Raw genomic sequence first — 16,725 nt, forward strand, 5'->3', positions numbered from 1 at the left:
TATGAAGTCCGTATAGTGTGAACATGCACGAGCATAACGTATCAAATGAGATATGTAAACACCTACGATGGGACAGAGGGTATGTTACTGCTGAGAAATGGGAAATTGATTACTAGTATTGGGAAGTTGAAATCGTCCCGTTTGTCATAGATTTTAGTGTGAAGTCGTCCATCTGTGTCAATATTGAGGAAAAGATCAAGGTATGAAGCAGTCCTTCTAGTATCAGTAGTATCCCTAATTTCAAGTTCACTGGGATATATGAGATGAAAGTACTGGCTGAAATATGGGTTATTCAGTGATAGGACATCTTCAATATATCTGAAAGTAAAATTAAAGAATTTCGCAAGGTGCTATTCTTTTTGTCTTTTAGAAGGTTTTGAATGAATTCTGCTTCATACGAGTACAAAAACAAATCGTCCAGTAGGGGTGCACAATTAGTACCCATTGGAATACCGACTCTCTGTTGATATATCAATCCTCCAAACCCAACAAATATATTGTCGATCAAAATGTCCAGCATTTTGATAATATCATCTTCAGTATATTTTTTGGTAGAATCAGTGTGGTTCTTTACAAAATAAGAATTATTATAACCCGTAACAAGAAATTTATATCAACGATTCCCATTTTTATAGAAAAAGCTCTGTCAGAAGAAACATCTCACAAAAACACAGACCGGACGTGGCAGGGTATTCATACATTCCTCACAACAAAAAAGACACATAGTACAGATCTGAGAGTACTCGCAGGTACTGACAGCTGTTCAAAGCCAATGATTAGTTGGTATAAATACCACAAAATCACCAGGCCCTAATAGAGCACATCCAATAGTTGTATATGAACTAAGCTCCATTATAGATAAACCTTTGTACTTTGTGCAAGTTGTTTGAAACCGGCATAGTTCCAGATAGTTGGAAGATAGCTATTATAACTGCGTTATCTAAAAAGAGTGACAAGAAGTTAGAATTGAATTATAGACCGGCCAGCCTTACCAGTATATTATGTAAACATTAGAAAAATAGTAAGGAAAAGAATTATGCACATATGAACTGTTTGTTGTCAATTTGTTTAGTGGTTAGCAGTATGGATTCCTGGGTGGAGGATTCACTACATTACCACTTCTATTAGTGTTGGACAAATGGATATATACTAGACAATGGAGGTATTGTTAATTCAGTATACATTGACTTTATGAAGGCCTTTGATAAAGTGCCACATGTTGCTACATAAAATGAGAGCATATGGTTTAGGTGACATAATATGTAATTGGGTGCAAAATTTCTTAAGTGACAGAAATCAGTGTGTACACGTTAATGAGTCCGATTCCAAATGGCATAGTGTATCTAGTGGTATCCATCATGGATCAGTTGTTCGTAATTTTTATAAACGACTTACCTGAATGTGTTCTATCAGACGTACTTTTATCTGCCGATGATACAAAATTATTTAGAGAAATAAAGGATGAAAGTGATGTACTAGCCATACAGTCAATGGAATGGAATGGAATGGAAAATGTGGATAGCGAAAAAGACATTGGAGTGACAATCGACAGAAATTTGAAAAAAAAACGTATTAAGACACAAGTGAATAAGGAAACCAGATTGTTGGATTAACTAGGATTTTTAAAACCTTGATAACAGAACACAAGGCCTTCTATTCAAAAGCACTTGTTCGTCTATATCTCGAATATGCCAGTAGTGCATGATCACCGTTTAAAAAGAAAGATATCGAGTCAATAGAAAACGTAAAAAGGAAATCCACTAGAATGCTACTACAATTGAAGAACATGAATTATGAATAAAGATTGCGTAAGTTAAAATTTCCAACTTTGAAATATAGACGCATGAGAGGAGATATGATAGAAACATTCAAAATTATTACAGGTTTTTATGATAAAAGTGTCACTACCGATATTTTTCAATTGAGTAACAACAATACAATAAGAGGGAACATTTATAAATTGATAAAACACCACAGTAAACGAGATATAAAAAGATAAAGCTTCACAAATAGATAAGTAGTAAATTTATGGAACAGCTTACCAGATCAAATAGTAACATCTCAGACAATTCATCAATTTGAAAACAGACTAGATAAACTTTGGGGAAATCACCAACTTATATATTACAACTAAGAAGAATATAGACCAATACCAGGAAGAAAGACTGAAAACTTTGAGCAAGAAGAAGATGAAGAACTACCTTTAGAAGACCAAATGGTGCTGCGGGCAATATTTACACAAGGTAGGGTGAAAGTTTATAGAATGATTTAATATTCAAGTTGGTGTAAAATTGTTAATACCGAAACAAAGCTTTGTAGTTTATTGATGCTTGGCTTAAGCCTAAAATTCGACACAGTTTTAAATGGGTTAATTTTATAGAAGCAATATTAAACAGTACCGGTATTGAATACATTTCTGCCAATCAAACGGCCTACTTTGATAAAGTTTACTTACAAAACAAATAATTCGTGATCAGTGTGTACAACAGTGGCCTAGTGATATTGAAAACTCGTCACGAGGAAAATTTTACTCGATATTTAAAAAAGGCATTACTTTTGAAAATTTTCTTCTTAAACTTCCTGATTATTTTCAGCCTTTGGATCACATATTTTATGTGTTCACATTTGCGTCTCCCTATCGAAACAGGAAGATGCCAAAATATTCCGAGGCAGGATAGAATATGCACTTGATGTAGGAGTAATATTGGTGATCAATTTCATTTGCTATTTAACAGTACTAATCAAAATATTATTGATTCAAGGGGGAAGTTTCTACCGAGCTACTTCGTAGTGAATCTTAATTATAAAAACATGGAAGGTCTTCTTTTATGATATAATGTACAACTATATAAACGACTTTTTGTATGTATCAAGATAATTCGAAATAAGAAGATGTGGTATGAGTGCCAATGAGACAACACTCCATCAAAGTCACAATGTGTAAGACGTTAGTTAACAATTATAGGTCAAAGTACGGCCTTCAACACGGAGCCTTGGCTCACACCGAACAGCAAGCTATAAAGGGCCCCAAAATGACTAGTGTAAAACAATTCAAACAGGAAAACTAACGGTCTAATCTATATAAAAAAAAACGTGAAACACTTTTGAACCACATCAAGAAACGACAACCACTGAACAACAGGTTCCTGACTTAGGACAGGTGCAAACAAATGCAGCGGGTTTGAATGTTTTAACAGGCGCCAACCTTCACTCTAACCTGAAACAGTAGTGTAGCATTACAACTTAGAAAGACACACTATAAATATCAATTGAAATGGCTTAACTCGATCAAAAAGACATATTAACACAAACAAGTAAACATACACTGAACGAATAAATTTGATCTATGACACAATATAAATAAAAATTAATAAAAAAGGTGATGTAAAACAATGTCAAAAAGACAACTATAACCTGGGACAAAATGGCGCTAAATAAAATAACGTACACAGGTAAATTTAAATATAATAATTTTGTTGTTAGGAGTACGGAAATATATTTTACAAAATAAAAAAAAATTGGTGTTCATAGTACGAGTACAGAAGTGAAAATTTATCGTCATGCTAAATACCTTTCAATGGTAGTACATATTAAAAATAGTGAGACGAGATATAACACAAAAACAGTAAAAATTGAATAACAAAAAGGCATTACAAATTGTGTCAAATTAACAGATCAAATTAACACGAAAGTACGATTTGAGAGTACTCGCAGTTACTGAAAGCTAGTTAAAAGCTGAAAACAATTAATAATAAAAAATCATGCATCAGAGACTAAAATCAATTAAAACACATCCCAGGGATTTATTGTTTTAACGCAATGGACAGTCAAAGAAGACATAACTTGTGCAATGCCAAAATAAAAGTATTTAACCTTATAATAAATATGTATTATGTTATAATAAGATTTTAAGATAAAGCTATCTCTATATAGAAAATAAACGTGGATGTGTATTAATACATCCCAAAAAAAAACATTCGAAAAGAATACAAATTTAGTTTTAATTTGTTGATGACAAAATCGATATTTGTGCCAATGTAAACAATATTCAAAGATCTTATTACAATATTAACAAGATACTCTTTACTAATAAGTTTGTTTAAAGGTTCGATGAGTTTACACGGATCACATAGTGATTTCCGCGCTTTTAGTACAATATTACCGCAAACTTTAGAATGTGAAATACAGGTACAGCCAAATTTACTAATCAAATATTTGTATCTATGAAAGAATTTACTAAATGTTTTAAGTGATTTATGGTAACGAAATCCCTGACTTAATAATTTACCAGTGATGCATTGATTCCGTTCGTTAAAATCTATGATATCATTACACACACGGGCATAACGAACTAGTTGGGATATATAAACACCGTATGATGGAGCCAAAGGAACATCGCCGTTTAAAATAGGAAGATTAACAATAGGGAATGAAAAATCGTCTCTTGTTGTAAATTTTAGTATGGAGTTTCCCTTTAGAAACAGAAATGTCAAAATCTAGAAAAGGACAACTACTGCTGTTTATGATAGATTTATTTAAAGTAAGTTCCTTTGGGTAAATTTCGGTAGTATATTTAGAGAACTCTGGATTATTTAACGAAAAAATATCATCAAGATAACGGTAGGTATTGTTGAATGTGTCAACCAAATGTAACAAAGACGTGTCTTTACTGAGTTTGGTCGTAAACTGAGATTCATAGCAAAACAGGAAAAAAATCTGCTATTGAAGGGGCGCAATTAGTGCCCATAGGAATACCTACTATCTGTCGATACACTTTAACGCCGAAACGTACATACTAGTATATGTTGTCCAGGAGAAAATTTAAAGCTTCAATCATATCTTCACATTTCAAGTAAGTGTATCTAGCATACTTTCCTTTTTCGTTACAAATAAATTTGCAATGAGATTTTTCAAAAGACCATTTAATTAAATATGAAAACTTTTTCTTGATAAGATTGTGTGGAAGTGTAATGTAGAATGAAGAATAATCATAAGTGTCAACAGAATTAAAAGGACCATCAAAATCACGTATTTTATCTAAAACCTCTAAAGAATTTTTAACACTCCAAAAATAATTCATACCATTATTTTCATTAACTTTATTACAAAAGTTAATAACAAGTTATTTGATAGTAGTAAGGGAGGTAGTTAGAAGCACTGACAGATTATTAGTAGAACACTTACTAGATGCGGAGATGAAATGAAATTTAAATGGTTGTTTGTGTAATTTGTGTAACCAGTACATAGTCGGGACTTTCAAATCTTCGGAAGAGGCTTTAAGCTGGGTAGTGGCAATGATATGCTTGTTTACAATTTGACTCTCTGTGGAGCGTACGGACCTGAATGTAGAAGAATTGATAATTTCGTTTTGGAGAACTTCCGTGTAGTAAATGAGTCACACCACCACTACATCATTGGCTGCTTTGTCTGTCGGTACGAATCTAAACCGATTTGCGAGTACTTGGAGTTTATATTTTATTCTAGAAATGGGTATATTATGAAACCTATTATTAATTTCAGAATTGTTTTCAAAATGAGATATACGAATATCAACAGTCTTCATAATTTTATTCAAATAACTGTCTAGAGATTTTTTATCAGATTTTTCACGTTTACACCAATTTTTACAGTAGGCAGACAGAACGTCTTTAATGACCTGGCTACACTTTTTCCAATCTATATTAGATGGAGGACGATATTTAAGTCCTTTCTATTTTAAATGTATTTGTGTTCACGTGTCGATTTAGAAGTCAAGTTGTTTGTTAGAAGCAGTATTTTAGGTTTATACGTAAATCATTGAGAGTATGCAGCAAAATTAAATAGAACAATCTTTCATTTACTGATTTAGTATGAAACTGTAACGAAGGACATACATAATATTTAAATATATTATTGTATTTCAAATGTTGCAAACATCTTTTAAGGAGATGTTATAATATTAGGAGGGAACTTAGATGATATTCAAACAGTATACGATTATCACATAATTCTAAATTGTATGGTAATATTAGTTACATAGTGTGCTAGTGACCTAATACGATATATATGGGGTCAGTAAATTCCCTATGGGATGAGAGCGAAGCTCGAATCTCCATATGGAATTTACTGACCCCATATATATCGTATTAGGTTACTAGCACGCTATGTAACGAATTTATCTTATCGACGATCCTAACATGTGGTATTTAGACTAGTGGCCTATCAAAGTGATCAAGTCTTCAATACCGTTAGTATTAAGAACCTTCTTCCATTGGTCTACAAAAACAAATGCCAACAATAACAACTTGTTAGTTTTAAATGTGTTTCATGAATTAATGTCAATCATTCATCATCAATTTCTTCGTCTGTTGAAACCTGTAAGATTTTTCCTCAACACCGTGATGTTTTTATAAAAGGACGTAACACCACTATTAACCGTGTATTGAAATAAGCCCCGCCTACTAACCCACTACGGCATATACACGGTATCCACGCGGTTTCTTTTAACCAATCATATTCCTAAAAATGTATAGTAGGTAAGATAAACGTAATTATCGCAGGATGATTATTCTTTTAATAATTCTATTATTTCCCATGCACATACACGTCATCGATACCGAAATGCCATAAATGTTTAATGGACAATAATGAATAAAAATTTGTGTTCTAACTAATAAAAAATCAAACTCTCGTATGATAGTAACTTCTCATGAAAATTGCACATCTGTAGATTATACACAAATCATCACGCGTCATATAGATAATCGCACATCACCGAAAGGACCATTGCACTTCGGCGCAGACAATCGCATCCTCATCGCACCTCCGAATCCTACATATATATTATTGATACCACTTATTTAATTCGTCATGTTCATGTCATGCTATTAATCATGACCTCGTGTTTACACGTGTATCTGTGTCTGAGTGTTTAAATCTTGAAACTAGACAGTTCAACATTCTTTCTTTCCTTTTAAACACTCTAGTAATTTCACTTTGGATTTTTGATTTTTGACCATGTTTTTAATTTGTTGATCCGACAGTCTTTCAGATATTTGTATATTTGCAAAACAAATTTCTTGGTAGAGGGGTCTAAATACAACACAAACAACATTTTCCAAAAGACCAAAAAAGTGAAAAAGTATATTTTAACAAAACGCATTTGACTAGCAGGTCGAACAACGGATGTTCTTAAACACTGCTGACTGCCATGGCGATTGCCAAATAAACGGATCACCAGATGGAACAAAATGGATCTTAATTATTAATTTAATACCAAACAGAAAACAATAAACTTGCAGAAAAGATGATATACCGCAAACATGAGGTGCAAAAATTGGTACGCCATATCCGGATTTCGACAATTAGTGTGTCTTCAGTGATGTTAGGAATCGAAATGGTATTTGGAAGGCCAAATACCATTTCGACATATAATTTACCTCAATTTAGGATAGACTCTTGTACTAGTATTTGTTTATATACATAGCTGATCTCAAAGTTACACCATTCTACTTGCCACTATACATTATGTACTGTGTTACAACCCTAGATAAAGCCGACGAGGAAAGGCATAACTCGACTAACGAAAGCTATATTTTATATAGCCTAGTTGGTCGAGTGGTCTATGGCTCTGGACACAGTGCAGGTGGTGTCGCCACAATGTCACAGAAGCAAGGCTTTCAATTCCACTGAGGAAAGAACAAAAAATTGTTAACGCAAATTTGTAGATTTAACATTTTTGGGCTAAATGTGAGACTAATTATATATATTTTCCGGACCATATGAGTATTTGGACCATACGACTTTTGAAAATAACTTCAAGAAATATCTAAATGAACTGTAACAAGATGTCGACTCCTTAACTCACAGAAAAATTGGTCATTGAACCCACTTTTTTTTCTTTTTTTAATTTTCTTTGTGTTTAAATTTGCTTTTATTAAATAAAAATTTCTTAAATATTTTCAACTATCGTTAGTTATCTAATGTGTTCTTGTTCCTATTCATAACATCTTATTATGACACTCAGATCGTATTAATAGGAGCAAGACCACATTGATTTAATGAAAACAAGAAGAAATCTTGTTTCTGAAATAATAATTTAAACACTTATGGACGATTAAATCGGAAGGATAAAGGCAATTTAAATTGACTCTAGCGAAGGCAAGAAAACAGATAAACCAAGATTCAGACTATAAGTAAAAGATAAGAGAATTCAGTCAGTAACTTGTGACTGTTTTGATTCAGAGAAGGAGCTGTGTGTTCCTGCAAAGGAAGTTAAAATGTATTCGAAATATACCTATATGGTCTGAATACTCATATGGTCCGGCCCGTTAATATCTAAACGAGTTTAATACTCATATGGTCATGACCATACGCGTATGGTCCAAATACGCATATTGTCCGGAACATAAACATTATGGTGTTAGCCCCATATAACCCCGGGTTATCCAAAAGGAAATGTCTGTCATAAAGTTGTCATATAATTAGACGTATATAATGAAATTAGAATTTGATGTGGCATCATGGTTAGTGACATAATCATCCTTCACGACAGACAAAACATAGCTGATCTAAAAGGTACACCACACCACCTTCTTGCCACTATACATCATTTACTGTGTTACAACCTTAGACGAGGGAAGGCATTACTCGATCGCGTCTAACGAAAGCTATATTCCTAAATAGCCTAGTTGATCGGGTGGTCTAGGGCGCTAGACACAGTGTAGGCGTTGTTGTTACGATGTCACAGAAACAAGGGTTCGAACGCCGATAATTATATAAGGGAAGAACACAAATTTGCTTACACAAATTTGCAGATCTAACATTGTTGGGCTAAATTTGAGACGAATTATATATATATATATATATATATAGATATATATATGTGTGTGTATATATATGCAAGTTGCTATCTCTGAAAAAAGAAATGTTATACGTGAACTTGCGTGTCTGTTATGATTGAGAGATCAGAAATTCATATATAAAGATGCATGATTTTACCTCATTCTTTAATTAAGATGTAGAAAACTGACATGGGTTCTTTATGTGACTGAGTGCTGTTTTGTGAGTGGCAGAATTCTTGTTAGAGAAAAAATTTCCAAAAGATAATATAACATAATACAAAATTGAGAAAAATCTTAAAAAATAGTTTGCCTAAATCAAGAATATTTAACCTTTCCTTGGTTATACCTGGGATTTAAATCTTATAATCTATCTAACAAAAAAAGGCACCGTAGAGCAGCAGAATGAATCGACTCAGTTATTTGAGTTACCTGAGAATATTATACACTTATTTACTGGCTATGAGTACAATAGCGGCTATGAGACATAAATTATTTCACGACGCGAAGCGAAGGGATATAGTAAGTGTCAAGGGTGACAATTAACTTTCTATTGTCCGAATATCCAGTAAATAAATGTTTTATTATAGAGAAGAAGCTGGTATATATTTCGGGACAATGATGGTTATTTTCTTTATACTGCACTCTTACAACTGTTTCAAATTAGATATTTTGGGTGAACAATCATTTTTGAATTTGATGCGGAGGACGTAAAAATTCCGCGAACTTTTATTCTTTATTGACGTCATAAATAAAACCCTACAGAAACGAATTGCTTATGTAATAAAAAAAAGGCTGTTTGCTTACAGTATTTCCCGTAAAAAGATAACCGGTTAATAGTTTTTTTGTGGGAAAATGTTTGCTTCCAGTAAATAGTTCATATCCAACAAATAGTTTTGAAAAAAATAACCGGTAAATAGTTTTTTTTTCATACAATTTCGTAAAAATAGTAAATTTATTAGTCTATAATTTTATTAAGAAAATACATACTGAGTAATAATAAAGTAAATTATTTTTAATTTTGATGTTTTTCCCTTTCGACAATTACAATCTAAATGTACTACATGTATATTGATTGTTAAAGTTGTGTCGGTAACTGTACTCTCTTAATTTATCTCGTTAGAGAATACTGTGAACGAGTTTACACGCATATGATATTGGCGAGATTTTGTACATGCCAATCTCGGGTTCTTTATATGTCTCTACCCAAAAAGAATCATAGCAACAAAAAAAAAAATAAACTGACCAACTGAATTAACAAACAAAAAATAAAATGAAAATAAGGAAAAGGTGTATCATTTCTGCTTATGAATATTCATTATCATGTGTAATAAATACAGATCTTAAGACAAGCATAAGAAAAAAATATTGGAAGTTAGAGAGAGAAAAGTTGGGAGTTAGATTAATTAACAAATAAAGAAAAGTTTTGTATTTAAAAAACTCAAAGGAATGTACATGCATGTTGTACTATTATTCTTAACTTGAACATGACTTTTGTAACTGGTACCATAAGCTATATGCATTATTAGGTGTTATTCTCCATTAAAACATCTGCATAGGTATCATTTCTGTTCGGTCTCATTGAATTCAAACAATTTCTAGAGCTTTGCAATCAATTTATTGCTGGTAATATTGACAAGAAAATTTGTAATAAAATCCTTTAAGTAAGTCCCCTAACCATATTTTGATTATCGGGGAAGCAGGATAAATATTGCTTAGATCTTTATTTCTTATTTTATTATTATTGTATCTTCATTTTCCTTTGCTTTACCTCGGCTCGATCATCTTAGTAATACTTACAATGTATCTACTTTGTATTAATTGTTGATTTGTTCTTGTCCTAATGTTACGATCATCTATTTCATGTAAAATAAATATCACATGTTGATAGATTAAAGATAATGAATACTTTTACTAATTCAGACATTTGGAATTATAATTAAAGCTTGTCAGCGGCTTGACCGCAAGTATTTATGTATCCGGTATCTTGTTTATTTTAACCATGTGCAATATGAGTATGTCAGCATTTTCCCACAGTATTCAACGCCATGAAAGTACGTCTTTCTGGATCCGCACTTGAATGGATAAAAAACGCGAGTGCTAGCTGTATCGAAAATCCGGAATCCCTGTTTAAGGCATTCAAGGACCACTTTCAGAATATCCATCCAAAGTGGCTTTTGGAGCAGCAGCTTTACGACCGTAGAATGCGCGAGGATGAAAATCTTGAAGACTATGCCAATGACATTGAAAAGCGATGCATACTATTACAGAAAAGTGAAAAGGACAAAGTGATGTGTTTCATCCGTGGAATAACGGCAACGCTAAGAATGTTCGTAATTCAACGAAATCCTCAAAATTGGCAGGAAGCGTTACATACGGCTAGATTAGCCAACGAATCCGTCCACGTTCTACCACAATTCAACCGTACAGCTGACGACCAAATGCAGATTTCGAGTGTGATGCAGTGCATCAAATCGCAAAATGACACTATTGCAAAATTGAGTGAATCTGTACAAAAACTAACTGTATCGCAAAATGAACCGGCTGTATGTGCAGTTTCCAGCATTACTTGTCAAATATGTGACAAACCAGGACACATAGCGAAAAATTGCAACCAACTACCAAGATTCACCGGCCCAAAAAAGGAAGAAAAGAGATGCTATAAGTGCGGTACCGTCGGACACATTCATAGAAACTGTCGAAAAAACTAGAAGTGCCTAGTCGTGTGAGGGCAGCCGCTGGGCTGAATGAACCTTTTACATGCCCCAGCGAAACTAACAATGTAAATATTTTTATGACTGGAATTAATTTGATAAACAATTATATTCAGATTAAGGTAGGACATGTTAATCGGTATGCTCTTATTGACTCAGGGTCAGACATTAATGTTATAAATGAACAAGTTATCAAGACTGTAAATTGTCGACAAGATAGATCAGATAAGACAAGAATTACTGCCGTTAATAATGAGCATTTGTCAATAAGTAGTGTTGTGTATATTCCAATTACAATTGGAAATCATATATTTAGTATAAAATTTTATGTTGTTAAAAGTATAAAGCCAGATATTATTTTGGGCTTAGAATTTTTACAATCAAATAATATTGTTATTGATTTTAATAATAATAAGATACGTGTAGACCCTAGACGTCAACTTATTTTAAGCAAAGACACTGTCATACCGCCGATGAGCGAGAAAGTAGTTGTAGCTAAAATAAGAGGTAGTTCTCTTCCTGATGAAATAATTGGTTTAACATCAGCATCGCCAAATTTATTGTCTTCTGGGTTAATGACTGCTAAGTCAATTAGTAAAGTAGATAAAAATCAGATTTTGTTTGGTGTGGGTAATTTTACTGATAAACCAATTACTTTATCAAAACAATGTAATTTAGGAAAATTTGTTTGTTTATCAAAGCACGATCAACTGTATGATTTAGTAGAGTATGTAATGTATCAAAATCAAGTATTGATGTTAAAAATCAAGATGATAAAACTTTGTCAGTAGATCAAGTATCTCAGTTAAAAGATTTAGTTGACAAATATAATGATGTTTTTGTTGGTAAAGACAGTAAGCTAGGTAAATGTTCACTTTTGAAACACAAAATTGAGGTTCCACAGGGAACCGCCCCTGTTCGTCAACGAGCATACAAGGTAGGCCCACGTCAAAAAGATGTTTTGGAAAACATGAATAAAGACATGCTTGAGCAAGATATTATTGAAGAGTCTATAAGTCCTTGGGGTGCTCCTTGTCTGCTCGTTGCGAGGAAAAATAACAATGGGTATCGTTTTGTTGTTGATTTTCGTTCTCTTAACAAACATATTGTAAATTTAGATGCTTATCCACTCCCTACAATAGACGAAGCGTTAGAAAGCTTAGGGTCGGCTTCACCGACGTACTTTTCATGTTTAGACCTTCAGTCAGGTTTTTATCAGTTAGAAATTGACCCCTCTTCCCGTCCCCTTACAGCGTGGCGTTGTCATTTGGGGTTGTTTCAGTTTAAACGATTGCCAATGGGACTGAAGAATAGCCCTCTGACTTTTCAAAGAGTCATGGAAGCAGTGTTGCGAGGACTCAATTGGAAATCATCACTTGTGTACCTTGATGACGTTATAGTGTTTAGTCGAACTTTTCAAGACCATTTATTACATTTGCAACAAGTTTTCGAAAGACTTCGTAATGCTGGACTTAAACTGCATCCGTCAAAATGTAACTTTGCAAAACGGGAGATACGCTATCTTGGACACATTGTCAATAGCGAAGGCATATCGCCCGATCCCGAAAAAGTGACCGCCATAAGAACTTATCCAATACCAACCAATTTAAAGCAATTAAGAGCATTTTTAGGACTTTCCGGGTATTATCGCCGTTTTATGAAGAACAATTCGAAACTTGCGTCACCTCTTTACCAACTAACGAGAAAAGATACGAACTTTAAGTGGACCGAACAGTGCCAAACGGCTTTTGACGAATTAAAAGAATCATTAAGTCAACCGCCAATCTTAGGATACCCTAAATACGACCAACCATTCCGTCTCTACACTGATGCTAGTTCGTTTTCGCTTGGAGCTGTACTATGTCAAGTTCAAAATGGCATTGAACGTATTACAGTGTTTAGTCGAACTATGTGCATATTACATGTTATGCAGGAAAGTCATTGTCTGCTTCTGAGAAGAATTACGGAATAAGTGAAAAAGAGTGCTTAGCTTTGGTATATGGTATAAAACATTTCGATTGTTATTTAAGACACAATAAATTTGAAGCTTTTGTGGATCATTCTTCTTTAAAATGGCTATTGACAATGAATGAACCTGTAGGAAAATTTGCAAGCTGGGTTGCATTATTGCATTCATACGATTTCGACATTAAATACCGCCAAGGGAAAATTCACACTAACGCAGACGGCGTATCAAGGCGGACTTATGATGATGAGGAAGATCAATCAGATAATTGGGATGAATTACCAACTTTCGAGTGTATTTCTAAACCAATTAATGGTACATAGAGGCGTGCCGAATTGACAAGTGATGCAGCAAAAGAACTGACCATAGTCACGTGTGCCGCTGCCGAAACGGAGAATGAAGAAAATGTAGTACTATCTAATGACAGTATCCGTGATTATCAAAGAAATGATGCGTGGTACAAAGATATAATTATTTATCTTGAAACAGAAACACTTCCAGACGATCCCAAGAGACGTAGAGATATTTTAACCATACACAACTCTTATGTCATAGACAATGGAACTTTATTTCACATTTATACTCAAGATAAACGAAAAGTTAAGAACATTGAAATAAACCTACAAATTTGTATACCAAAACGATTAGTGAAACTTGTACTTGAAGAAACACACGACTCTTTGTTAAATGGCAACCATTGTGGCATAAATCGTACTTTATTCAAAACGCGCTTACGATATTACTGGCCATCGTTAAACTCTGATGTTATAGATTGGGTAAAGTCTTGCGTAATGTCCAGCCAACGTAAGCGACCACAAACATTAACAAAAGCTAAATTAATGTCCATGCCTGTCCCCAGCCAACCATTTGAAGCCGTTAGTACTGATATTTTAGGACCAATGCGAAAGACTGTAACCAATGGAAATAAATATGTACTTGTATTTATTTGTTACTTTACTAAATATGTCGAACTTATACCTGTGAAAGACATTACCGCTGTTACCGTAGCAGACGCCTTTATAAAGAATGTCATATGCCGTCATGGTATTTGTAAAACTTTGCACTCTGACCGTGGAACGAACTATTTATCGAACATTGTTCGCGAAACTTGTCGTCTTTTAGATGTAGAAAACACAGACAACTAGTTTTCATCCACAGTGTAACGGTCAGAGCGAGCGAATGATGTCAACTATAGTGAATTCTATTTCCAAGCGTATTGATGATGACGAAGACAATTGGGATAGATTTATCCCGTTTATTCAATACTCGTACAACAATACACCTTACCTTGACATTACTGAATATACACCATTTTTTCTCACACATGGACGCTATCCTAGATCCTTGCTAGATATTAGCTTTGACAATTTTGAATTGCCAGTTACCTGCCGTGACTATATAATTCGTTTATTGGGAAATCTGGACAAATCACGAGAAGTAGCCGTGGAAATTCTCAAGGAACGAAAACAACAAATGGTAACAAAAGCAAACAGAAAGACACATGAACTACAGTTCGCTATCGGCGATATTGTGTACATATATCGGCCAGTTGTAACTCCAAGAAAGCATCGAAAATTCATGCGACCGTGGATTGGACCGTACTATATTACACAAAAACTTTCAGACATTCATGTTAAAATCCGCTGTAAATCAGATGGAAAACTAGTCAAGAACCGTGTTCACGTCAACCGTTTGAAACATGGGTTTTTATGGCATGATAGGCCACAGGACCCTGAACCTCCCCCAAATGTAGATGCCACTGAGCCCGCTATTCTTGCAGATGAAGAAATTCCCCCTAATTTTGTAGATAATACTGAAATACCCCAGGGTGTGGATAATGTGTCTCAAAATGGTGACCCTCAGAATGATAGTATTTCTGAAAAATTGTATGAGGTAGACAAAATTTTGAGAAAGAAATTTGTTGATGGTAAATGGTATTACCGAGTGAAGTGGTTGGATTTTGACTCCACAAATAATTCTTGGGTAGAGTACCAAGATTTAAATGAGAAATGTAAAAAATATGTAAATGACATGCATAAGAAAATATTTACTGATCGTAGAAGTAAAAAGAAGAATTAATTGTTTGTATTACACAAGTTTTGAATTTATATTTGTTTATTTCACAGACAAAACTTTGTTTACATGTTTGAATCATCGATGATTGGGTTGATAAGTTTGGTTATTTTTAGAAACATGTGTACTAGCAACTTGCATATTTGTAATCTATACACAATGACTATAGTACGTGTTTAGAAGTTTGATGTGGAAAACTTACCGTACTGTGTATATATTTTATTATTTGGTTTTGTAGCGTAAGTTTTTAATTTGAAATAAATATAGATTAGAAGGTAGATTTTTTTTTATAATTTTTTTTCCGTTTATAAATTTAAAGATAATTTTTCTCTTGGCTAAAAAATATTTTTTTTATCATTCCCGAGGAACTGATCACTCCTATGGTTTTGACAGAAAATGTAATTGATAACTAGTGATCTTTTACGTATTTGTTTTAGCTACGATTTAAAATTATTATTTTTTTCATTTCTATTTTAAAATTTTTGGATTTATCAGAGAGTGGTACTCTGTTTGAAAACCGGAGGTAATGTTACGATCATCTATTTCATGTAAAATAAATATCACATGTTGATAGATTAAAGATAATGAATACTTTTACTAATTCAGACATTTGGAATTATAATTAAAGCTTGTCAGCGGCTTGACCGCAAGTATTTATGTATCCGGTATCTTGTTTATTTTAACCATGTGCAATATGAGTATGTCAGCATTTTCCCACAGTTGTAATCTTGCACGTGTTGTCATGTAGTTCAGTTATGATATTTGACTTGAATAGTGAACATCAATAAAATGTAGTCTCTTTACAAAGTCTGGATTATTTAGGTTCCTTATGGAACCTCACAGTTGTCCCCAAGTTATAACCAAAAGGTGCCACGCAATACCTGAATATGCATAAGATATTTGTCACTGGGCGTTAAGCAATCAAAAATCAATGTGTATTACTTTATAGCAACAAATAACAGAATCAATAAAACAGATGTAACAGAGAAAGAAAATATATTTAAAGTTGCTCAGATTCCTTTAGATGAGGTTTTTCCAAACGCATTCAACAATTACAGCACTTGAAGATGACTCTATAATAACCAAACTCGATGAATCTACATTTTTTTTTGTCAATGCTTCACTTTGTGAAGTCTAAGCCAAAAGTTGAGGA

This window comes from Mytilus californianus, unplaced genomic scaffold, assembly GCF_021869535.1.
Source record: "Mytilus californianus isolate M0D057914Y unplaced genomic scaffold, xbMytCali1.0.p SCAF_14, whole genome shotgun sequence".
NCBI classification, from domain to species: Eukaryota; Metazoa; Mollusca; class Bivalvia; order Mytilida; family Mytilidae; genus Mytilus; species Mytilus californianus.